Source organism: Crinia signifera, chromosome 4, assembly GCF_055691185.1.
Source record: "Crinia signifera chromosome 4, ASM5569118v1, whole genome shotgun sequence".
NCBI classification, from domain to species: domain Eukaryota; kingdom Metazoa; phylum Chordata; class Amphibia; order Anura; family Myobatrachidae; genus Crinia; species Crinia signifera.
The window spans coordinates 146,258,718-146,270,714 of NC_139220.1; positions in this window are offsets into that span (position 1 = coordinate 146,258,718).

An 11,997-nucleotide genomic window follows, 5' to 3' on the forward strand; every position below is an offset into this window, starting at 1 on the left:
CATACATTATTTATAAGGCACGGTTAATGCCAGCAGAAGGGAGTAAGAAACGATGTGGCAAGTACTCAAAGGCTATGATTTTGCCATGTGTCATTTGCACAAGTAATATATTTTGACATTTTCAGTCAGGAAAATATAAAAAAGAATTACTGATGAAGTGACAAATCATGAGAAATACACAGTTTTCTTTATCCCAGTTATGAATAACAAATATAATTGTATTTTCAGTGGACTGTGTGGTGATTATGAAACCAAAATTTGTACTTTCAAATGTTTCCGTAATGCATGTCTTTTTCAAATCAAAATGGAATATAATGGTTCTAAAACCATTTGATACTGTAATAAGAAAGCTGTGTAATTGACCAAAGCATTGATACATTACATATGTAGCAGGAAAATATGAAGGATAAGTAGTCAGATACATTGGGTTATTCTAGTTCATTCTTTCTGACAAAATCCTTCTTAGATGGACAAAACCATGTGCACTGCGGGTGGGGCAGATGTAACTTGTGCAGAGAGAATTAGATTTGGGTGGGGTTTTTCTTTAAAGTGAGATCTATATTGCAGTGTAAAATCATGCAGTCAGTATTTTCCCTGCACAGAAACAAAATAACTCACCCAAATCTAATTCTCTCTGCACATGTTACATCTGCCCCCCTGCAGTGCACATGGTTTTGTCCATCTAAGAAGGATTTTGTCAGAAAGAATGAACTAGAATAAACCCCATTGTTATTTGAGATACTTAAAGTCTCAATCCCTTTTTAGCTACACAGTAAGGAGTTTTCTTATATTTGTTAAATTTATTGTATAAATAATAAAAAGATTAAAATTTTACAAAAACTGAAAAAAATGCCATTTTAAAATGTAAATAAAAAATGTGATTTTACTCAGTTTGGATTAATTTCCTATGGGAGTTTCTACGTTATAGCCCATATTCATAAAAGGTAAACACTGTGTTATGTTTTTTTTTTGCCCATACTCTACGCTACAAAGCAATCATATAATACTTCATAACAGCCCAATACAACCAAATGAAGCCATCCCTGAGCATTACACACTGTAGGCAGTAGCAATCATTATTTTTTACATTTTGCAACTGTTGTATATCACAGACCTAGTGGGCAATATACTGTATAATAGTGTACAAGATGCGGGCTGTTCTGGAGATTATGCAAATCTGCCCATATGTTTAATGCAGCAACCATTTACAAAATCATGTTACATGCATCTAAAAAAACATATCCAAAATAGGACCATACCTTAAACAATACACTGCATGCACGTTAATCCATGCTCTGATTATCTCCCACTTTGATTATTCTAATAGTAAAATAGACTCTCATCACTACAACCCATTCTAAATGTAGCTGTGAGGCTAATCTTCCTCATTAGATGTTCTGTTTATTCACTCTGTAAGTCCCTCCTTTGGTTAACTATATTCTATTGTATTTAATATAAAAATATTTTTACCAACACACAAGGCCATAAACCAAACTACACTAATGTTTAGTTCTCTGCTTATCTCAAAATATCTCCCAACACAACCCCTTCGCTCATTACAAGATCCACATCTCTCTTCCACACTCATTATTTGCTTTAATTCATGATTGTACTCTGTGGAATGCCCTCCCATGCACAATAAGACTCTCCTCTAGTCTCCAAATCTTTAATCGTTCCCTGAAAACTCACCTCTTCAGGCAAGCTTACCAAGGTCTGGAGTGAGATCTATATTGCAGTGTAAAAATAAAGCAGCCAGTATTTACCCTGCACAGAAACAAAATAACTCACCCAAATCTAATTCTCTCTGCACATTTTACATCTGCCCCCCTGCAGTGCACATGGTTTTATCCATCTAATAAGGATTTTGTCAGAAAGCGTGAAGGCCCATAGTTGCATACATAGTTACATACATAGTTACATAGTTACATAGTAGGTGAGGTTGAATAAAGACTTGCGTCCATCTAGTTCAACCTATGTTTATAATAGTTTATACCTTGTTGTATAGTATGTTCCGATATTTTAAAGACAGATTATGTTACTTATTATTTTACTGACTGTAAAGAAATTTTTTTCTTCTAGATGAACAAAATCTTTTTTCTTCTAATCTAGATTCCTGTCTAGCAGACATATTGAGCATGTCCCCCTTAAACGTCTCTTCTCTAGTGTAAATAGTCCCAGATTGCTTATTCTTTCCTCGTAGCTTAAATTCTCCATTCCCCTAATAAGCTGTGTTGCTCTTCCTTGGATTTTTTCAAATTCTATGATGTCCTTTTTATAGTATGGGGCCCATAATTGTACTCCGTATTCGAGGTGCGGTCTAACCAATGATTTGTACAGAGGCATAATTACTTTTGAGTACCTAGTTTCCATGCCCCTTTTAATACATGCTACAGTTTTGTTGGCCTTTTTTGTTGCTATATTACAATGAGCACTACACCCCAGTTTGCTGTCTATTCGGACTCCTAGATCCTTTTCGAGGACTGAATTACCCAATGAATTACCCAATTTATCATTGTGGGTTGACCATATTATACAGACCACCAAGAACGTTTGCAATCTGGTGGTCCATCATGCAATAGATTGCACCTATTCCTTGTGTGTCAATGCCTACTTCCCCATATTCTCTTCATACCACTAAGACTGTCTGTTATTACCCAGTTTTGTTTTGTATGTAAAACAAACCTGATTTAACCTTTTAAATTATTGCTTTTTCATAAATATAGGCAGTACTATTTTTCTGGAAAAATATGTTCAGGAACTCCAGGTCTGGGGGTGGATCAATTAAATTAAAAAAAACATATATAATAGAGAGAGGGAGGGAGAGATAGATGTAAATATTGTATTTAGAAACAAAGGCACTCACAGGTGACTTATTTTATGAAAAGTACATTTTCAGTTCCTAATGATGTCATATTTAATTAGAGGTTCAGGAACTGAGTTCCTGCTGGTTCCTGCTGAAAAATAGCACTGAATATAGACATAAATTTCCAAACAGCCTGCACCACGCAGGCTATTACATAGTTCCCTGTAGGTTAATATGGTCAATGTAAACACCAAAAAAAGTTGTCACTAACCTGTTTTGGCCCAGTGGCTGAATCATTTAATATGTTTTCTAAAACATATGGGCTAGCTAATTTTGACCCAATTAAGAAAAATTTGGTGAAAATTATTTTCAATATAATTATAAAATATTAAAGTGCCTGGTAGAAAATTACCTACCCAGGCTTAAACTGGTTAAAAGTGAGCACTGATATTATTTTTGCATTTCAGTTTCCTTATCATAGATCATTATCTATGGGGAATGTTCCACTGGCAAGCAATTCATGCTGGCACAAAGCTAGATACTCACAGACAAAAAGATTGGTGCATGGTATATGTTAAGGAAGAATTGATGTTTGCATTCCCTTGCGCTGCTCCATCTGACTGATAATGCCCTCCTGGTTGTTTTCATAATATTTCATCCATAGCCTCCATTTTCAGATAATTGTAATTGCTTAGCGGATTCTCGTGAAAATAAAGTCTATTTAATTGAATGAAATCATGTCTCATATATAGAGAGGTACTTGGCCATGTTGCACATATCCTCATATTTTTGTCAAGATGACAATTAAATTAACAGTGCACTCAAAGAATTTGATGATAACTTCAACAAGTAAAATATATATTGCAATATGTAGTAGAGTTATTGGAATATGTAGTAGAGGTATTATACAAATATTGCTAGAGACGTATCCGGTTCTAGCAGTGTCTAGGTCAACAGTCAATAGGTTACCATAAATAGGTCACCAAAAAGTCAAAATGTAAAATGTCGACATTAACAAAATGTCAGCTTGGAAAAAGCTGACATTAACAAAAGGCCATCATTGTAAAAGTCGACATTGACAAAAGGTTGACATAATGAAAAGGTTGACAAATGAAAAGGCTGGCATGTGTTTTTAACTTTATACATTGTTTTTTTACTTTTTCATACTTAACATGTACAGATTTAGTACATAATCATCACCACTGTAAGTGCCTTGGGCCCCCTTTGCATCAACTCTTATTTAGGTACCTCCTGTATCCCCCGGCTAGCTGCCCCTTCAGGCTTGCACACTGTTGCACACTGTTTTCCATGATGTCAGAAGAATCATGCCACAGTTATGTTACTATGGTCCTAATCTCTCTGCACATGTTACATCTGCCCCACCTGCAACATGGTTTTGTCCATTTGGGAAAAAATGTGCTTTATGGTCAAGTCTGAATGAGGCCCTATATCCTGTGATGGTGGAACCGAAACTAACTTTCTACAGCTCCAATTTCTGGAGACGTTTAACTCAATAAAAAAAAATGCTTTGTAATAATTTACAACATGAGGATTGAGCGTTGTTTGTACAGACTAGTTGCTATGCAATTGATACTAATCAAATTCCCAATTAATGACATGGGGCATTTTTTTTTTAATTTTGCTGGATATTAATTACATAGTTAACATGTAAAACATTATTGTGAAATTTTTATATAAAATGTGGTTCACTACCAAAGTACAGATTTGAAGGACGCTTCGATTTAACTAATAACTAGTGCCTTTTGACATACTGTAATTTGCCATATGGCTCAGATACTTGCAAAGCCATCTGAAAGTAAGGATTATGCAAGAACTATGAAGCCTACAGTTGCTGCAGCCAAGCACACAGCTGGCTCTGTTAATACCAGCAAATGGCTTTATCTATTTTGATGTCACGTAGGAACTGGCAAGAGGAAACTAACCCCCTGTTCAATTAAAATCTACATCCTCAGTGAGAAGGGTGATGGTTATACTGACATCAGAGCTTTGACAGGTATGTTTCCTTCCATAGCACAATAGGAAACATGTTGTCACTTTCACACTATACACTCTTCATGTGCTTTGGGAGTCCCAGTCTCTCAATGTTTAATGCATTGAATCACCTTTGCTCCTTTCATCATGAGAGCTTTTTAAATATGAGTCTTGACTACAACAATGTACTGGATACCAAATGAAGAACAGGATTGGGAATATACACCCTAACAATACAGATCCATAAAACACACATTAACATTGTAGCATGTAAATCATTTCCATAAAAAGTACAACTTACTGTTGTTCTATAAAATATGGCAAATGGTGCCACCTAAGATACTCCTTTAGTTTCTTAAACATGTGGATGGGAATTTAGTGGCACATTTAGTAAATAGCAGGAAACTTGGCATACACTTAATTTTTAAGCTAACAGAGGGATCCTAAACTTGAAATCTTATGCATTTCTCTGGCACACAAAGAGTTACATAGTCTGTGCTTATTACTCTCCTCACAGATTTTGTGCCTTGCTTAAAGGCCCTTTCTTATGTTGCTCAATATCTCTCAGCCTCTGATCTCACAGCATCAACCTATGACCCTCCCTTCACATTTTCTAAATCATCCTGTAAGTTTCTCAACCTTGGCCCTCAGGACCCCACACAGTTCATGTTTACCAGGTCACCTGAGGATTTTAAAATGTGACAGCTGGTGATACATAATGCACCTGCCAAGTGACCTGGAAAATGTGAAACGTGTGAGTTTCTGAGGAGTTTGAGAACCATCTGGTCCATACTAATGAACATTTGTAAAAGTAAATCCTGTGACATCACCACAGTCATAGGTACTCCTAGCACTGTAAACTCAATAGAAGACCTGTATCTGATTCCTAATGACTGCCAGCTCTATTACACACACCAATTCCTATGGTCATTGCTGGCATTTTTTTGCTTCAAAATAACTGTCTCGACAGGTTTATATGGTGTAAGGCGGGGATGCTCATGGGGCACAAGATGGGAGCTCAGTAAAATGGTGACCCTCGTTAACACCAAGAATGCGGGGGCTTCCTTGGCAGAGCATTCCCAAAAGTCCAGCAAAATGGTGGAGCCCATGCCAGGGGGCCAATCTTGTCAGTGAGGTGCTCTGGGTAGTGACAGAAGAGACAATGGCATCCATGGCATCTCTTCTCAGCCTACACCAACACTTTCATCTCAGGAGCAGTGACAGGCTCTTCTTGGGCATATGCATGCTTCCTTTTCCTAGTAGGCTCCGTAACTGCAGAGCAATCAGAAAATGCTTACTCAGCTGAAGCAGAGCAATCACCCAGCACTCACTCCCTTCTTTCCCATAGTGCTGTGTAGATGTCAGAGCAAGCGGGTAAGGAGCCTTGATGGCTCAGCTCCTCTGGTGGAGTAGGGAAGGAGGATGTTAGGTTTAGGCACTGGGATTAGGCTGCCAGGGGGGATGTTAGTGTTAGGCTTTGGGGAATGAGGTTTAGGCAATTAGAAGGGAGTTTATGGTTAGTCTGCAGGGCAGGGGGACATAGGTCTAGCTACTGTGGTCAGGCACTAGCAGTGAAGGTTAGGTTAAGGCTATAAGAAGGGAGGGTTAGGGCAGGGGAATTAAGTAAACTTACCTGTCCCCTATCTGGATTCCCTCCTTTTTGAATGCCACCTCCAGTATTCTGAACACCGGCATCCAAACTATCCATCATCCGTATGTATCTACGTCTGGCACGTTATTTCCCAGTCTGTGGCCACTACCATGATAAAACGCCGCTGGTTGGCTGAAACACATCCATTCTCAGGCAACCAGTGTAATGTAACCATGGTAGCTGCCAATGATTAAATCCGACACAGAAGTAAAACAATCCAAAACACAGAAGAGCTGAGGCTGGTATGAGGACATTTTGCCTAGATTTTGGATCCAATGAAGGTGGGAAGACCAGAGCCGGGGTTTGGATCTGCATGTAACTGGTAAGTTTGGGATAGTTCTGTTTCCAGGAAACTGAACATGCTAATCTCTAGTTTCATGATATACTGTAAGAGCATTGTGATTTGTCTTAGATTTTAAGTACACAATAGACTTTAAGTTAGCAATAGTATAATACAAAAGAGAATCAAATAATTATGGTTAGCTAAGAATAAGCTACAATACAGATGGGGCCGCTCTCATTGTGGCTACCGGCGTGCCATCCGCTGGTTTCTGGTGGATGGTGATCCGGTGGCCAGGGATGGTGCCTGTGCACGTAAGTGTCTCACAGGATCACACGAACATTGTAAATAATTGTGTGTTTGTTTCGATGTGCGCATGTCCCATTATGGTGGACAGCGCAGGGTGGCCTACGTGGTTGTGATAGGAGCCGCTCAGATGAAGCAGCCACATCTGTACACTGCATCAAAGTAATGAGTCAATATAACTATGACATATAGAACATATGAATTGGGCCAAGTCACAGTAAGGTATTTAAGGAGTTAAGATAACTTCAGTGTGGATTGTATTAGGTGTTTAACCCAATCAGTGGTTGTTTGAGTTTGTTTGTGGGAGGGGGGGGGGCTAGTTTATAGTTTATATTATTGGCTTAGTGGAGGCCTTTTTCCTGAATCTTTGCCCACCCTCCTAGTTTTTGGGTTTAGATTTTATGTTCGAATATCCGCATAAAAATGCCAGCGTCACTCACATTTGTTTTATAAATTCAAATAAAAGTGTTGTGTAAAAAAATATATTTCCTATATAAGGTAAACATTACAGGTCATTATGATGAATAAAATTGTTTGCTTGGTAATTTTCACTCCAATTTTGATAAATTCACATGGCACTCAAAGGGTTAATTACAGTTTTATACCCTGAGGTGCTTTTCTCTGCCAGTGGGAGAGTTTAGGCTGATAATACCCCGTTACTATTATTATTATTATTATAAAATTATTAACTGCTGCAGAGAGTTTTTTCTCAAAAATCATTGAGGCAGGGGCCCCTTCTATGTGCCACTATGGAGTCCACAAAATTCTGGTTATATCCCTAGTAGGATCCCTTTCATGGTAAAGAAAACCACCTTCATAAAATTTAACAAAGTGAAGAAGGGAGACATTTCATTAGCCAAGTGTACCATAAAGACTTCAGAAGAACAAATACTGTATAGAGGGTTTGATCACATAAACCTCAGGAATAGAAAAAAATAAAGCAGGTTACATTTAAAAAATAAAATCTAAAACACAGTTTAGTAACAGTCTTCTTTGGACAGAAGAAACTAAGGTCACTCTGTACCCGAATGATGGGAAGAAAAAGTACAGATAAGGCCGGGAATAGCTCATTATCTCAAACATACCAAATCCTCTGTAAAACACAATGGAGACAGTGTGATGGCATGGGCATACCTGGCTTCCAATGACACTGGGTCACTAGTGTTTATTGACAGTGTGACAGAAGGCAGAAGCAGTTGGGTGAATTCTGAAGTGTCTTGCACGTGCGTCATGTCATGTGACTGCTGATATCACCATACAAAAAAATTACGCCATCTTATTTAAACCTCATTCTTACTTCTAAAAGGTGGTAAAATAGCTAAAAAAAAAAGGAGTGCTCCTGTACGCCAGCCTGCAAAGTTTTGTTTTCCCCAAGAAACCATTGCAAAAGAAAAATTCCGAGACTTGCTTGCAGTTATATCCTATAACTAGTTACCAGCCCATTAAAGTGATAGAACAACATAATAGTAATGTGACTGCGGGTGACTACCAGAGTGCAAAACACTTTAATCCATGCACAGAGTTGAGGAGCAGGCTAGCCTTTTATTATATGAAATTATATATAAATGAAGTACAGAAACATAAAAAATGGGAGATCACATGACATGTAATAATGATAAAGGCAAAACCCACAATAGTGTATAATATTTGAGGTAAAATACTCTATTATAATGTGTGCCATAATTCTTTAGTTTGTAATGTTGTGAAAATGATTATTCAAATATTGTTTTTTGAGCAGGGCTAGTGACTGTATAGCATCATCTGCATAATCCCCTGGTAAAGACTGTTCCGTGTACCAAAGGTTTGTGTTGACCACACTCCAGGCTACTATGTCAGTAAATGGGCATGATCTGCGTACTGGGCCAGGGCAGCGGCTTAAGAACGCTGGCCGTGCAAATTCGCACCTGTGCGATCAGGTCTGAATAAGCCCAATAGCTGAAGGGGGCCCGTCTTTACTGTCTAATTCAGGCATGTCCAATGTTGGCCTTTCAGGTGTTGTGAAACTATACATCCCAGCATGCTTTGCCACAGTTTTGCTATTAGAGAATGCTAAAACTATTGCAAAGCATGCTGGGATGTGTAGTTTCATGACATCTGGAGGGCAACGTTGGACATACCTGGTCTATTTAATATGTTTTACATACATTTATCACCTTCAGTGGCTAAATATGAGGCCCTTAAAAACTTTTACTATGGGTCCTACGAATATCTAGTTACGCCCCTGATCCTGGCTTTCTCGGTCATGGTAAAATAACCCTATTATTAAAATAGAAAATTACTGTATGTCTTCTGCTACATTTTTGTATTTGATGTTTTGTTCTAGGAATTTATCTATCCTTAAGACTTCATTAAATTATGTATGCTGTGCTAATTCTCTGAAAAGGTTATGAAAAAGAAAATACATGTATGCAAATGTTATGTTATTAAATGGAAACATTCCAAAACCTCAAATGATCCATGTGAAATTTTAATTATATTTTAACAGCTGTTTTATCTAATTGAAGGATTTTCTTAAAAGGTGTTTTCTCCTCAGTGTAATTAAAGAGTTAAGCCTAATTTGGTGTTGTAGAAACCTGACTAAATACCAATCTTTTCTTCTTAGTAATACAGGTAAACACATAATTAATGAAAGAAATTAATTTCTCCTGATGATGCTTTTCAAGAGATGCTTACAGAAAAACAGGTGTTTGCTCTTAGAATTGAGAGCCTAGGTTTACTGAAATGATAAGCACATACAGTATGTCTTACACACTAACCTGTCAGCCAGATTTCTAGAAAAAAAATATATAATTAAGATTATACTACACATAGAATATTGCAAACATACAGGGAAAAAAATAGTATAAGATCTATGAAGTATGTACAAATTACTCTGCACCATAGTAACATTTTAAAAAGGTTCCTGAACTACACCCTCCCCACAAGCACACACATACACACAAACACACACACACACACACACACATACATATACAAATATACATATATACATAGGGTAAGGCTGTGGGCGGCAGTAGAAGCTAGGGTCAGAGGAGAGGTTATGTTGAGTCTGCAGGATTGGAGGTTAGGGGAGAGGTTAGAATAAGGCTGCAGGAGGGGAGAGGTTAGGGGAGAGGATAAGAAAATGCTGTTGGATGGGAGGATTTTGGACAGGTTAGGGTAAGGTTGAAGGAGAATAGCAGATTATCTGTTTCTGGCTGTAGCCCACTCCTTGCTCCTCCTCTGCACTTTATAAGTCCTATTACTGTCTTATCTCATTAATATGTGTGAGCCATTGGCAGGTGAAGTGATGAGAGAGGAGCTCCTGGCTCTGGTTGGTAGCTGCTCACAGTGTGGGGTCTCCAAGTCCTGTGCCTGCAGGGTGCTGGCTGAATTTAAAATTGTGTGCTGGCTGGGGAGTCCCATCTCCTGCTGTTGATCATCTCCAGAGGTCAGAGGAGCATGTGCTGGGATCTCCTCCAATCAGAGCTCAACATATGCTCCTCTGACCTCACTGCAGTGCCTCCTCTGATTTTTTTACCCAGTAGTTCACTGCAGATTCCTGTGTGCTGCCCCAACCACCCCAAGCAAGGCTGCAGCAGAGGTAATTGCCAGCAGACGAGTTCCTCCTGCTCTTCTATTCCATGAGGGAGGGAGGCAGGGGCCGCTGCTTGGGCTATAAGCACAGTGATGCCGGAGACAATGGAGGAGATGTGTCCCCTCTGGAGCAGAAGCCTGGTGGCAGTGGGTATGGGTAAAAACTGGACCAGGTCCGGATCGCCGGAGGGTGTCTTGTCCGGGGGTGTCCTGTCCGGGTGGGCTGCCTGTCACTCCTGTCATCAGGGAGAGGAGGAGGGGGAGAATAATGCCTCCCTGTATGGTCCGGGCATGTAGCAAAAACACGGGGAGGCTGTCTGCAGTCCTAATGTGCCCGCCATCATTGAAAATGTCGCTCCAAAATGGGCAGACCCCTTTGATGGCAGCCAGAGGCAGGGGAGGTCCCCGACCACGAGAAGGTACCGGGGCTGAAAAATCTTTTGGGGAGGGGGGCACAGTATTTTAGTTATACTACTGACTAAGGGCAAAATTCGCAGCAGCCAGCACTATACCAGCAAGACAGTCATTAGATTTAAAGCAGCAATTAGTTTAAATGCAAAACAGGTTGTACCTTTTAAACTAATTGCCACTGTAAATCTAGTGACTACCTTGCTGGAAAATAATCAGTGCCGGGAAATCACTATTAAATTTGGCCCTATATTTGGATTTATGACAACTACTGTATCAAACATATACAATTTCTGTTTGTAAATGATAAAATTGCAAGATCTATGGATTATTGTGCACAAAATGTCTAGTTACTTGCATATCAACAATAAATAAACTCTAGTTATAACTATAGTATACAGTATTTCCTTTCAATAATCTGCAGAGTCATTTAGTTGGCTTATAGGTTGATACGACTGTAACATTAAAATATTCTTTCTGGAATCCTGTCAGTAATTTAATAAAATGCAATTAGAGAGACAAATAGATTCTCCAAAAAAATGGAAAATAAAATTTGAGGCTACCCTTTAAAAAATATCTGTCACCAGTATTGAATCAGATTCATCCATGTATTGTGTACAGTTATTACACAGCATTGGCCGGTCCTTGCATTCTACCTCTATGAACCTTTCAGCATGCTTCGAGCGGGGTTTATTAACAGTAATAACCAACCCAGCACTCTAGTTAGAATGGAAGAGGTGGAGGAAGGGCAGGCATTTGTAATCACTCATTTGTCTAATGTTTAGTAACAAAACAATAAGTGTCTGTGTTCTGCATTAATGCAGCATCAATCACTGTCTAACTCATGTGACATGCATAACGAGGACACACTGCGACCACCCTAAGCTCAGCACAGGCTGCTGGCAAGGCATTAACTACAATTGAATATTTATTTATTATAGCGTCAATGCATGATTGCTAAAAATAAATAAATGTTTAACA